This window comes from Bos javanicus, chromosome 22 (genome assembly GCF_032452875.1).
Source record: "Bos javanicus breed banteng chromosome 22, ARS-OSU_banteng_1.0, whole genome shotgun sequence".
NCBI classification, from domain to species: domain Eukaryota; kingdom Metazoa; phylum Chordata; class Mammalia; order Artiodactyla; family Bovidae; genus Bos; species Bos javanicus.
The window spans coordinates 19,202,180-19,214,216 of NC_083889.1; the positions used below are offsets into that span (position 1 = coordinate 19,202,180).

General features: G+C 39.8%; 1 protein-coding gene and 1 non-coding gene across 4 annotated transcripts in view; one reads left to right on the forward strand and one right to left on the reverse strand.

The window, feature by feature from the left end:
* GRM7 (glutamate metabotropic receptor 7) overlaps window positions 1–12,037 on the reverse strand; it is a 935,064-nt gene that overhangs the window by 556,940 nt on the left and 366,087 nt on the right. The gene's annotated exons all lie outside the window — the stretch shown is intronic.
* Window positions 11,039–11,110, forward strand: TRNAC-GCA (transfer RNA cysteine (anticodon GCA)). Its single transcript has one exon. It is a non-coding gene; the product is annotated as a tRNA-Cys (tRNA).

Genomic DNA, 12,037 nt, shown 5'->3' on the forward strand with positions numbered 1-12,037 from the left:
GCATATAAAACAATGTGGCCACAAAAAGATATGTTATTTTTTAATTCTCAACGGGACTTTAAAGCAATTTCAAATTCTATGTATCACTCAGAACTGAGGCAGTCTCATCTCTTCACAGTGTTGGCAAGGACAGCATGAAAATACTCTGTCTTCAGTTGTGGTGTCTACTTATTTTAGAGAAATAATATTTTTAAAATTCTACACTCAAAAGTCTATCAGACACACATGCATGCATGCATGCACACACACACATTGGCTTCCTATTAACTAAGAGTACCCTTGTTATTGCCAGGAAAAATATAAATAACCTTAGATATGCAGACAACTACAACCTAATGGCAAAAAGTGAAGAGGAACTAAAGAGCCTCTTGATGAAGGTGAAAGAGGAGAGTGAAAAAGCTGGCTTAAAATTCGACATTAAAAACTAAGATCATGACCTCTGGTCCCATCACTTCATTACAGACTTTATTTTCTTGGGGTCCAAAATCACTGCAGATGGTGACTGCAGCCATGAAATGAAAAGATGCTTGCTCCTTGGAAGAAAAACTATGACAAACCTAGACAGCATATTAAAAAGCAGAGACATCACTTTTCTGACACAGGTCTGTATAGTCAAAGCTACGGCTTTTCCAGTGGTCATGTATGGATGTGAGTGTTAGAACATCAAGAAGGCTGAGCACCAAAAAATTGATGTTTTCATACTGTGGTGTTGGAAAAGACTCTTAAGAGTCCTTTGGACACCAAGGAGATCAAACAGGTCAACCCTAATGGAAATCAGCCCTGAATATTCATTGGAAGGACTGATGATAAAGTTAAAGCTCCAATATTTTGGCCACCTGATGTGAAGAGTCAACTCACTGGAAAAGACTCTGATGCAGGGAAAGACTGAGGGTATGAGGAGAAGGGGACGACAGAGGATGAGACAAGTGGATGGCACCACTGACTCAATGGACATGAGTTTGAACAAGCTCCAGGATACAGTGAAGCACAGGGAGGCCTGGAGTGCTGCAGTCCATGGGGTCATAAAGAGTCAGACAGGACTGAGTGACTGAACTGAGCTGATGCTAACATATGATAATAATACAAAAACAGAAAATTCACACCTTGTGCTTTCCTCAGCTTCTAAATGACAAACCTTGGCACTCAACCACCCGTTAAATAAGTTGTGTTTCTACAAAGTGAATAGATTAGCAGAAAGAGATAAGTTTCCAAGGCCTTCCTAAAACCTTTTGGAAATAAAAACAGAATCAGAGCAGATCAGGGGAAATACTCACTTTGTTATTTTAAAGAGATGAGAAAAATTTTAAACCTTTACACAGACACAGGGCTAAACTTGTTTTTTTTTCTTTAAATGGTGACTATTTGACAATTCTTAATCTTGTCCCGTGATATGGGATATCTTTGCAAGGTTTTCCCAAAAAGGACAACTGGATGGGAATCTCCCAGTTGATATTAGACATTCATTTGGTGGGAAAGTTGAGCTTTGGCTAATTTTGCAACAGCTGTGTTGAGGGTAGTGAGTTAGAAGCATCATGTCTAGTTCTTTAGCACTTCATTCACAAGGTCATATGCATAGTTTTTAAGGTTTATAAAACACTTCTATGCATACTCACATCTTAAATATATGCTAACAAACTTCTAAGAGTATAAAAGACATTTAACATTAATATCACCTCAAACACATCAAGGAAATGGAGGCACAGGTAAGCTCCTGGCTGGGGCTTGCCTAGAGCCAGGAAATAATAAGCATCAGAGTCAGGACACAGACTTCACTTTTGACATTAAAGTCTCTGTTCTTTCCAACGTATTAAACAATTCTGAATGCTCAGCAATGAATGATTACAAGGTTTTGCCCAACTTTTAAAATCAGAGCTTTAGGGTAAAATCTTAGGGAAATATGTATTTAATTAATTTTACAAGGGGGCTTATATAAGACTAAGCATGTTACCGTGTGATAAAATCATTTGTCTTTTTTTTTTTTTTTGCAGAGGTCTTTTTTAAAACACATAAAACATGAGTTTATGAAACAGCAAATATGTTTACTCACTTTGAAAGAAGTTCCAATGGGGGCGTATTTTATAATCATTGACAAATGAGGCTTCTAGGTCTTTCTGAACACTAATGTCAGACAAGTCCTGGGATGTACAAGAAATTTAATGTTACAAACTCTGAAACCTTCTCAGGTAAAGTCTGTAGGCGTTTGAATAACTATGTCAAGAAAATGAGAACAAACAAACAAAAAATATCAAAGCCAAGATTTCTTATTTCAATGACTAGCAAATCATACTCTTTTCTTCTGCATGGATTTTTCAAACCTGGCAGCATTTCCTTTCCTTCTAGTCCGCCTCAGATGATTTATGAGATCTCTGAAATCTGGCTCAAGATGAAATACTTGTTGGGCAATTAAATATTTAGAAGTGTGAAGTTTGAAGCTCAGGTACTTGTCTACATGTGTAGAAGAGCTTGTGACTCGTTTCATTTAACTTGTTTCGTTCAACAAATATTTACATGCCAGACACAAACTCAGGCATTTGAGATATAAAGAAAAATGGAACACAGCTCCATCCTTCAGAAATTCACAACACAGGGCAAGACCTGTAAAAACACATAGAATGACCTATAAGAGTGGAGGTTCTAAAGGCAGGGACTTTGACTTTGTTTGCTGCTGAATCTTGGAATCTAGAACAGCACCAAGAACAGAGGGGCTCAACAAAGATTTATGGAGTTAAGACTTTGAGAAACAGTAATTTCTTGTCCAATTATCTTTTTAAAGTGAGATAAGCTTTTCTCACTTTCCTGTATGGTGTATACTTTTGACCTCTACATTCATTGTAGAGCCTTGTAGGTGAATTTCCAAAATGCAGTTCAAATAGCATTTGACTCTTTTGACTGTGGGCCATCACTAAGTGTTTCTTCCTCCTCTTTCATATTATCTTTATGAACATCACAAACTATTACTGAATGAGGTTTTCAGGCAAATGGATCTTCTTCAAATAGTACTCTTTATTTAAAAGACAAGAATGGAGATATTGCCCAGTAATGGGACACTTACTAAGGAATAAATTATAGGCTTTTTGCTTCTCTTTACTGGAAGATAAAGTGATGAAATTATGCTCATCCTGTATGATGGATGCTGTAGTGAGCCTCCTAGATTCCTTTCAGGACCAAGACTCTCATTTCTCCAGTGGCCAGAACTGTTGGAAACTCATGGCATTCCTAGAATTGTCCTTGTCCAAGGTCATGTCCGCTCCCCAGAGACAGCCCACACTTTGTTGCTTGTACATGCATTAGGTTGGTGCAAAAGTAATTTCAGTTTTGCATTGCTGAACTTTTCCATTTGATATTTGAATACATTCTTAAATAAATGTGGTTATGTTATATATAATTTTAATGCATATTTCTTGCTTTACGTTTTTTTTTTTGCTAATAAGTTATTACTTGCTGTTTATTTTATATGTATTTTAGACTATGGAAACGATATTAGACAAAAGGCAAATTTTGATATTAGATGATATGAAAAACAATTTTCTTTTTCAAGTTCAAAATGGGTCCTAAAGTAGCAGAGACAACTTGCAACATTAACAGTGCATTTGGCCCAGGAATTTCTAATGAACTTACAGTGCATTAGTGGTTCAAGAAATTTTGAAAAGGAGACATGAGCCCTGAAAATGAGGAGCACAGTGGCTGGCCATTGGAAGTTGACAACAATCAACTGAGAGCAATCACTGAAGTGAATCCTTTTAAACTACATGAGAAGCTGTCCAAGAATTCAATGTCAACCATATTATGGTTGTTAGCATTTGAAGCAAACTGGAAAGGTGAAAACTTTCCATACATGGTTGCCTCATGAGCCGACTGCAAAACAAAAAACTTTGTCATTTTAAAGTGTCATCTTCTCTTATTTTGTGTAACAGCAACAAACCATTTCTCGATCAGATAGTGACATGAAACGAAAAGTGGATTTTATAAGACAGCCAGAGACAGCCAGCTCAGTGGTTGGACCAAGAAGAAGCTCCAAAGCACTTCCTAAAGTCAAACTTGCACCAAAAGGTCACAGTCACTATTTGGTGGTTTGCTGCAGCTCTGATCCACTACAGCTTTCTGAATCCCAGCAAAACCATTACATCTGAGAAGTATGCTCAGCAAATTAATGAGACACTGAAAACTGCAATGCCTGAAGCTAGCATTGGTCAACAGAAAGGGCCCAATTCTTCTCCAAGACAACACCCAACCACATGTCGCACATCCAATTCTTCAAAAGTTGAAAGAATCAGGCTATAGAGTTTTGCCTCCTCTTCCACATTCACCTGTCCTCTCACCATCACTTCTTCAAACATATTGACAACTTTTGGCAAGGAAAATGCTTCCACAACCAGCAGGATGCAGAAAATGCTTTCCAAGAGCTTGTCAAATCCTGAAGCATGGATTTTTATGCTACCGGAATAAACAAACTTATTTCTCATTGCCAAAAATGCTTTATTGTATTGGTCCCTATTTTGATTAATAAAGATGTGCCTGAGTCTAGTTAGAATAATTTAAAATCCAGGATCTGAAACTGTAATTATTTTTGTACCAATCTAAGACCTCAAGGCAGGATGTCTTTGAAGGGCCATCCTCGCCCAGAGCCCACTGTGGGACCATATGAGGCTTTCACTGGGACTGCATGGATGCTCAACCTCTTCCTCTACCCTCCTGTTCCCTTCACTTCCTCACAAGTGTTCCAAAGAGTTCTTCCCAATAAACCTCCTGCACACACATCTGTAGGTATCCCATACCTACATCCCAGACAATCCAACCTTGTATTAAGGTTGTATATGGTTTTTGCATAACTATAATGAAGTCACTTCATACCCCTGGACTTGGATTTTATTCTAGGTGTAACAAGAAAAGATTGAAGTGGGTGAACTACAAGGACTTCCCTACCCATACAGTTCTATGAGTCTCCCATTCAATAATGTTATTATGAGACAAATGAGTGGTAAAGTCCATAGACTTTTTGGAAGAAAGAAATCATGATTATTATCAATCTTGTAGGGGAGGGAGTATTTGGCTAATACTGTTCAAATCCAATTTTCATATCAAGATGACACAAAAAAATAACTCAAAAAGACAATCCTCTAACAATTTCATTTCTGATTTGTTGAGCTGATGTATAAAGGAGATTTCCTTGACTTGAGCAAGAAATGACGGAACTGGCTAGTAAGTATCTCACTTGGAGCTTAGCGAAAGCATGGGGAAACGAACATGTAAAAATGAAACAGAATCACATGGTGAAAATCCGAAAAGTCCTCTAAACAGTTAAATGCTTTGGACCAAACTGTGCAATGCAACTGCAATCATCACTGTTATAATGCTACCAACAGTCTGCTCACCCCCAACTATCTTTCACTGGACAAGCACTATGTACTAGGCATTACTGAGTCCTACTTAATCATGAAAAATAACTTGGAAAGCTTGTTTTCTTCTCCATTTTTGAAGGTGATAAAAAGGGAGTCGGAGAGGTTCAGTCACTGGCCCAAGGGTCCCCGACAAGTGACTGCTTGAGATAGGATTTAAGTTGAATCTGTCTCCATGACTTGTTCTCTTTCCTCTTAGCTGTGCCACTTCCTGGAGGGCAGTGTCCAAGCCAAGGAAATATACTGAGAAATAAGTAAATACCAAAGTAAAAATACCATATCACAGAGGATCCTAAAGTGATTCATTTAACCAAAAATACTGGAATCTCAGTAATCCAATACTATAGTCTGGTTGGGATAAGCTATGACAGCCCTTTCAGACAGTTTAGGTTGGATACACTACAGACTTCATAAGATCTTCATCAGAGAAAAGGTGGTGTGTCCCTGCAGGGATACACATGTGTGCATGAGGAATGGAAACTCAACCTGCAGTATCTTCTCAGTGCCTGGCACATAATAGATATATGATAAATAGTGATTGAATTGTTGAAGGTATGGCTTACCACTGAATCTCCAGGTATTAGCACCATAAAGATATTCACTCAAATAATGGTTACTACTTGACTGATGAAGGAATGGATAAATAAAAACACAAAAGTGTAGAATGTTCTTTAATCGTTCATACTCAACTTTAGCCAGGTAAGTTCTCCTTGTCTTTTGGTCAGAAAGTATCTTTTCAGAAATATCCTCCTTCATCCCTTCCTGAACTTTAAGGAGATCAGGTTGTTCATTCATGGATTCCATAGCATTCTGGACATTTGTCAGTGCTCAAAGTTTGCAATTATATATTTGAGCGAATATTTCACTAAACTTTTAATCTTTAAAGTTCCTTTAAAGGCTGCACACACCATTCTCTTTTACCCATTATATCTCTGGAAATGAGCACAATTTCTATCACATAGATTTCACTTAAATATTTATTGAATAGTGTATGGATGGGTGTATAAGTACTGAGTGGATACATGGAGAAAGACAGAAAGAGACAGAAAGGAGGAGGAAATGAAGAAAGAGGGGAAAAAAGAAGAAGAAGAAGAAGAAAAAGAAGGGAGAAGAATCAGGGAAACCAAGCACGCCTATTGCTTTTCTTACTACTTGGTAAAAATGAAAAAGTTGGAAAGGATCTAAATCTCAGTGTAAAAAATAAATAGATAAAATAAAACAAAACACAGAAAGAAGATGCAAGACAATGAAAGAGGACAAAGAGGAGTTTGGAAAATGATGCTTCATTGAGAAAGGGGGGATTAATTTCATTGTTTGATATACAAGAATGCGTCTTCAATTGGGAACCTACATAATTTGGGAAGTCAAGATTATGGGCTTCCCAGGTGGCATAGTGATAAAGAATCCACCTGCCAATGCAGGAGATGCCAAGAGACATAGGTTCGATCCCTGGGTCTGGAAGATCCCGTGGAGAAGAAGATGGCAACCCATGCCAGTACTCTTGCCTGGGAATTCCCATGGACAGAAGACCCTGGTGGACTACAGTCTGTAGGGTCACAAAAAAGTCAGACATGACTGAGCAGCTGAGTATGCATGTACAAAGTCAAGTCTGGGGAGGTGATTTAGAAGGGGATGTGCCTGCCTGTAATAGAGGATCCTGTTCACAAACAAATGCTGATGTGGAGGGACTGACATTTGTTAATTTGGAAAGAACAGTTGCTAGCCCCCCAAAAGAAGTTAGTCAAAAAATGGTCAGAGATCCAGGGAGGCTAAAGAACGGTCAGAGAAGCCAAGAGTGGGAGAGTTTTAATGAAAGCAGCCATGCTTAGTGATGGCAAAGGCAAGAGCGGGGTCAGGAAGAAGAGCCGGCTCCCTCACATTCCTCATTAATCATGTCTGCTATTAAATTCAATGGGAAACCTAAAATGCAAGACGAGTTTTTGTCCATATTTATTTTGTATAGCTATTCCCAGCTGATATGCAAAATCATATCATATTTTCTCCTGGGTGCCCTTTTTTTTTTTTTTTTTCAGAAATTCAGAAGGCTAATTTGGAATACTGGGAATTTATTGGCCCTCTTTAAAGGTTTACATAAAATTCAGTCTTCAAAATAGATCCTACCTCTGACACTCACAGGTGGTGGATTTACCTTATTCTGCCTGGTAAGAACTAAAGCCAGGCTTTACCAGTTATGGGTTCAAGGCTCTAGAAGTTCCACTCAGAAACACACAATGATTGTCACCAAACCCAGTTTCTCTCAGTGTCTGTTTTTCTTCCAACCTGCATCAGAATTCCAGAGGGACTGGGCCTTCCCAGTAAAGAATCTGAATGGGAAGTCCAATTGGAGCTTCTGCAAACATAATAAGCACCCCAGGAGCTCTGCATGTGCATTGCAGTTTGCAAAACCACAACCGGATTTACGCAGAACTCACATTTGTGCGTTTCCCTTTTAGAAAGCTTCATCAAATCATACACGTATTTTATCAAAGGTGAGGTGCTCTCATCAATTGTCTAGGAATAAGGAAAAGTCTACTTTTTTCTTTATTCATGCTAAATATCATACAGTGTAAAAGCCTGAACACCTCAATAATGAGTACAAATAAGCACCTAGTGGATCATGTATTTATTTGTGGAGCTGCCTTTTCACTTGGGAGTAAAACTGGTGAATAATATTTCTCTCCTGATTCAGCACCCCCAGGGGTAAGAAACTTTTCCATTTAATACTGGAATGGTTTCCATTTTTAATATTGTATAGCCTCAGTTTTATTTACTATTTATTCAATTATTCATCACACCAGCCTTCCACCAAAGTAACAATGGTTTAAACTTTATAAGGTACAAAACGGAACTAAACACTGTAATTCCTCAAAAACACCAACACACAACATGTGCATAACTGTCCATCAGCTGTATCACTGTGTCTTGTCACATCACACTCCTGGAATGTGTGAGCCAAAAGCAGAGTGGTCACTGAAGGCTCTTGTGGTGAATATGGTCCTCAAGTTTCACTTTGATGCTGAGATATTCAGATACTTCATTTTATACTACATTTCTTGAATACTCCTTTTATTTTTGGAGAGTAGGATTTTAAATTAGAAGGGAAGTTCCTTTAAAATCCCATCTGGGGTGCTTTCAGCATTTTTGTTCTTGCTTCTTAAAAACATATTTGTTCCGTAACACCTGGCCTATGCTTCCACATCCCTACATTTCCTAAAGCATATCAGTTAAAGAACATGTGTATAAATATGTGTATGTGTATAAGGGCTCTACATTCTCGATAACAAATCCTCTGAAGATAACCCAAGCCTCATTTGTATGCTGAATGGCACACTAAGGTTTATAAGACAGTGGTGGGAGTACTTTTTTGGATACATTTCTAATGGCTGTGAAGCTACCATAGCTAAGAGATGAGAACAGAGCAAATCCTCCATTTGTTTAAGCTGATAATACTTGTGCTGGCTCGGTGCAGCCAAAGCTCATTGAGAAGTTTCTTAGCTAGGATTCCTTGACTCAGCACCCAAGCCACTTCCAATTATCTCCAAGAATGTGGCAATAGTTGAATGCAAAGAGGTGTTGGATGTTGGATATGATCGGACTGTGAATGGCCTGATGATGAATAGGCTCCTGAGTAGCCTGAAAGGAAACATTTCATCAGCATGCCTAAAGGATCCTCTCTACAAAGATAGGAGTGAGTTAGTACATGTGAGGCCATCTTGCTGAGAAGTTTTACTTTCTGGGTCTTTGTGCTTCACTCCTCTCGTCCTTGTTCCTTAAAGTGAAATGACACGTCTCTCCTGCCAAGTTTAAACTACTGTTTCTCTGTCCTCCTGCAAAGCACCAAAATGAGCATTATCCTTTCAGTCTCATGCCAACCAATTATACCTTCCTCTGTCGGAGAAGGCAACGGCACCCCACTCCAGTACTCTTGCCTGGAAAATCCCATGGATGGAGGAGCCTGGTGGGCTGTAGTCCATGGGGTCACTAAGAGTTGGACACGACTGAACTACTTCACTTTCAATTTTCACTTTCACGCATTGGAGAAGGAAATGGCAGCCCACTCCGGTGTTCTTGCCTGGAGAATCCCAGGGACAGGGGAGCCTGGTGGGCTGCTGTGCATGGGGTCGCACAGAGTTGGACACGACTGAAGCAACTTAGCAGCAGCAGCAGCTGTTTCCCCACCTCATCTCCTGCCCTGTATTATGGTTCTTGGCTAATCTCCTTCCCAGTTCCATGTTCCCCAAACACATTACATCTGGTTCATACTCTGCCTCTTCAATCCTAAACACTCACTCCCAGATGACTTCTGTCTGTACAATAAAATTTTTTCTTGTACATAAAACATTGGCTATATATGCCACAGTGCAGTCACTAATTGCCTTTTGATATTTTTTCAGCTTCAAATAAAACACCTAGACCTCTGACAACCAGCTTCATATTCTCCAGCTTTCGAACTCCCTCGCTTACAGCACACTGACTCTGGAGGTCAAACCCCTCCCCTCATGTCCTACTCCTTTATCTACCCCACTTAGGTCCCTTATTTGATTCATTTACTCATTAAACCAATTCTTTCCATCCTAGTGTTTGCCAGACATCACTCACCCCTGGGAACCCAGTAGTAAGTAGCATAGATAAGATACCTCAACTTGCAGAAGGTACATTCCACCATGATAACATAGAATCCTGGAACCACTTGATTTCTATCTATCACATCCTCCTGGAAAAAAAAAAATATCCAAGACTATGCTGAACATTTGATGGACAAGGAGGCCTGTCGTGCTGCGATTCATGGGGTTGCAAGAAGTCAGACACGACTGAGTGACTGATCTGATCTGATTTGATGCTGAACATTTGTTCTTTGTTTCCAACCCTGATGCCTGAGTGCTGTTAGAGAAGACACACTTCAGAGCAGTATGGAGTGAGGTCACCATTTGGTTAAACAAAATCGAAGAAAATAATTTGTCTAGTAGGACTGTCATAGGATATAACAGTAATCACCCGTGATGTCCTGAATCTCCCAAAAGAGTCCTGTGATGATATAATGATGGTGGTTTGTATTCATTACAGTGAGAATTGTATAACAGATGCCCTGTGGGCAAGGTTCCCTGTTGCTATGCCCTTCTGTGCCTCCCTCACCTAGCACCATGTCCGGCACCCAGAAGGTGCTAATGGACACTTGATAAATAAATCTGTACCTCACAGATGAGAAAACTGAACCAGAGAGAAGCTCAGTAACTCTCCCAAGACCACACACTAGCAAGGACAAGCCAGCAACCTGAGGACTGGAGTTCTAGACCACCTTGGCCTTCAGGCCACTGTCCTGAGTTCGTGTTTCTGCATCACCTCATCACAGCCACCACTAAGAAGGACAGGAAGCCCAGGGAAGGCCAGGGCTGTGTGCACTTTGCTCTTTTCTAGTATCACTGCCATTTGAAAGGAAAGAAAAAAAGAGTAAAGGAGTGAACCAATAAATAACATGAATAACTGAATCTCTGGAGAGAGTGAAAATGGGGAAGGAGTATTAATTCTCCCCAATTCTGAGGAGTAATTGTGGCTAAATTATCTGCCCTCCAAGGCCGATGCCCTGTTCTGAGTGTTTTCTCTATCTTGCCACATTTTAAGGCAGTTGTACTAAGCATAGGACTTCCCTGGTGGCTCAGATGGTAAAGTGTCTGCCTGCAATGCAGGAGACCCAGGTTCAATCCCTGGGTTGGGAAGATCTCCTAGAGAAAGAAATGACAACCCACTCCAGTATTCTTGCCTGGGAAATCCCATGGATGGAGGAGCCTGGTAGGCTACAGTCCATGGGGTCGCAAAGAGTCGGACACGACTGGGTGACTTCACTTTCACTTTCTTTCACTAAGCATAGAAGGTCCAATATATCTAAATGACCCACTTAAGAGCACTTATCCTTTGTGTTTCAGATATTTCTTCAAGAAGAAACAGGTTTTGAGTAAATAAATAACCCATTTTCATGGTTATAATTGCAGAGACATCTGAAAGATAAAATGTGCCATTTTCATTGTGTTTTTGAAGAGACACAGCAAAGCTGGTGTGATCTGGAAAGAGAGCAACATAATCTGAAATGTATGCTATGAATGTCTTAAAAATGTTAAATATCCACTATAATTCTACTGCTTCCAATTACAGAGTTTAACGTCCTACACATTTAGTGTTCAAAGCTGAAGCCAAGGAGACAGAAGTCTCAACCTGAGGTAGAAGCCTCGATTTATGGAGATGCTGTTATAAAGAATTTGCTTCTTGAATTCGGGTGTTAGAATATTTTATCAGATTATATGGGTCTGTGATGTGACTGAGGTGATGTGCGCAAAGGGGATAATGGACAGGATATAAAAAGGGAGCCTGTGGATGGAAAAGAGAGTGCGGTCAGAGAAGACTGCGTGAAATGAAATCTTCATTTTCCAGAGCAAGAGTTGGCCAGCTCAGCTATATATTACATCCACCTGGGCCACTGCAAAAACTCCACATAAACAAGCCCTGCCCTAGGCTTGTGACTGCTGAACACAGACTCTCTAGGAGTGGGGCCCAGTCATCAGTATATTATCACACTCCCCAGGAAATGTCAGAGTTAAGCCAAGGTTGAGCCCCACTGTTCCCGCACCTCTAATGGAGACAGCTGTTAG